The sequence below is a fragment of the Elaeis guineensis genome, chromosome 7, assembly GCF_000442705.2.
Source record: "Elaeis guineensis isolate ETL-2024a chromosome 7, EG11, whole genome shotgun sequence".
Classification (NCBI taxonomy): Eukaryota; Viridiplantae; Streptophyta; class Magnoliopsida; order Arecales; family Arecaceae; genus Elaeis; species Elaeis guineensis.
Window position 1 is genome coordinate 92,748,014 of NC_025999.2, and position 2,816 is coordinate 92,750,829.

The 2,816-nt window shown below is 32.0% G+C and overlaps 1 non-coding gene across 1 annotated transcript; it reads right to left on the reverse strand.

Moving 5' to 3' along the window:
* Window positions 1–2,267: 2,267 nt before the first annotated feature.
* Window positions 2,268–2,373, reverse strand: LOC114914407 (small nucleolar RNA R71). The gene has a single exon (XR_003801455.1). It is a non-coding gene; the product is annotated as a small nucleolar RNA R71 (small nucleolar RNA).
* Window positions 2,374–2,816: the final 443 nt, after the last annotated feature.

A 2,816-nucleotide genomic window follows, 5' to 3' on the forward strand; every position in this document is an offset into this window, starting at 1 on the left:
AGAGAGATTCTAATCCTAGTGCCGCTACTCTTTCTCTGTTATATATCCGTTTCCATCAATCTTTCTTTCTTGGAGTTTCTGTACCAAACCTTCCAGCCATCCTGTCGCTGTCTGCACAAAAAAAGATGAAAGATTCAAGGAGACACATCCACCATCGGGTGCAGCAAGAAGATCAACTTGGTTTAGTTATCTTGTATCATAATTTTATTTCTTTTCTTTATGTATGCTTCTTTATTAGATTAATGAAAAGTAATTTTATTTTTCATGCTTCTTTCTTAGTTTTTTTTATAATTTATTATTTTTTTATATTTTTAAAATAATCAACTAAGATCTCTGCGGATATGATTCTGACTACATAATAGTGAGTAGGGTTAATTTTGATGTACTACAACATGCATCAAATTTTAGCATCATTGCCGAAGATTTTGGCACGATTGTTTTGAAAAAAAAATTTAAAATCAAAAAAAAAATCTATAAAATAAAAAAAATATTTTACTACTTTTTAGATTTTTATTTCTTACTTTAGATTGCTTGATTGTCTTTTATGTAATCTTTTTCAAAATTTCTGCCTCATATTACTTTTCGTATATGATAGATTTACTATTTTATATTTAAATTTTTTATTTATATGCATAGAAATATTTTTTACTTCCTATAACCTAGCAATTTGCTACTTTCTATAGATTAGAATAATTTACTATTTTATATAATTAGTGATTTCCTACTTCATAAGTAGATTAGATTCTTAGCCTTTTATTTGGATTACGTAGTTACCTTTTATTCTTAATTGTGAGATTATCTTATTTGCATACTTAAGTAGTTACCTTATTTATTATTACCTATTATTCCTAGTGATTTACTGCTTTCTATAGCTTAAAATAATTTATTATCCTAAAAATAGATTTGATTTATTACTTTATTTGTAGAATACCTACTTGCCTTTTAATCTTAGTATGATTTACTTTTCATTTAGTTAGATTTACTTAATCTTGTAATATCTAATTAACCTAATTTAAAAACTTATTTTTTATTTCTTCTTACTAAAAGATAACATAATATAAAAAAAATACAACAATAATACATAATACTTGATTCATATAAATAAATTAATTAAATTTTAAAATCCACTTAATATGTTCGGATATCTTTTCCTTTTGCATTGCATATTTTCATAAAAAAAAATCTTAAGGATAAAACCCTAATCAACATAAGGTAAAGATTTCATCATCCTTTCTTGGCCCATAAATTACCACCTTGCAATTACATTGACCTAAATTTCTAATTTAAAATCGATTAGACGTTGACCCTTAAGGATCCTCGAGCTCAATAGGACAAGAAACTCTAAAAGTTAGACCGAATTCAGGTTAGTCAGTTTAACTGGTGTCTAGAAAAGTGGATCAGAGATTACATCCTGAAGGAAGGTGGTTCATTAATTGGTTCCATTCACTAACCTGACCAACATAGTTGGTGTCTAAGAAAAGCAACGGGGGGACCCCCACTAACCTTACACTTACTTGGCCAGTTGAGCGGCTAGTCTGCTATTTGGAATGCTTGAAGGTGACCTTGGCAGTTAGGAGCTGTCTAGATCTAAGATAACCCATAGATAGGATTGATTGAACCACTTGATTGTTGACTAAACATATCAAATCTAATTAATTATTCTCTATCTTCTTAGCATTAGAACTCCTTAGGTTCTTTTTTCTTTATAATTCTTTTCCCTCCTACTCTCCTCTTCTCTTTCAAAGAAAAAAAAATTTATTAAAATTAAAACTCGGTGAGATCTTTTGGGTGCATGCTAGGACGTCGATCATTACAACTTGATTTACACCCATTAGACCTAGAGCTAGAAAAAATGATTCGAATAAACCAAATCAAAATCATGGATTCAAAACAAGAGACTGACCCACTATGACAATTGAGAGAGTATTTTACTCCCTCATCTTACACTTACTCATCATGTATCCAGCCTCCTCCTGTGGAGGTGGCACAATATGAAATCAAGTCCAGCATTATTCAAATGCTTCCATCATTCTATGGACTGACGAATGAGGATCCGTATAAACACTTGGATGAATTTCTTGAGATATGCTCCACAGTAAAAATTCAAAACTTCTCCAATGATGCCCTCAGATTGAAACTGTTCTCTTTTTCACTTAAGGACAAAGTCAAGCATTGGTTAAACTCCCTAGATTCCTTAATTATTTCAACTTGGAACCATCTTCAGAGAGAATTCCTCAAGAAATACTTTTCAATTGAAAAAATGAATCAAATTAGAAAAGCCATCACTAGTTTTTTCTAATTGGATGGTGAACTTTTTCATGAGACATGAAAAATGTTAAGAGATCTTATTCGTAAATGCCCCCACCATGCTGTCCCCAAATGGCAACTTATTCAGTGTTTCTACAATGGTCTATCGAAAAAACACCGATAAATGATCGATGCATTGTGTGGTGGGATATTCATGCTAAAGAGTGAGGACGAGGCTTGGCAGCTCTTTGAAATACTTGGTGAGAACTTCCTACATCACATGTCTGCCACCTCTAGAGAACAATCCATGTCTCAACAGAAAAGAGATGGAATCTATCAGATTAGAAATGTTATGGATATCCACAGTAAGGTAGATGAGTTGTCCCAAAAATTAGATTGTCTTCTGAATACCGGACACGCTTCGATTCTACCTAATTCAGTGCAAGATGTTTGTGCATTGTGTGCAAGTCCAACTCATTTTGTTAGTGAATGTCCAACCGCACCTCAATTTTCTGAATTTGTGCATGAGCAGGTCCAGCAAGCTCAAGCCCAACAAGCTCGTAGATCAG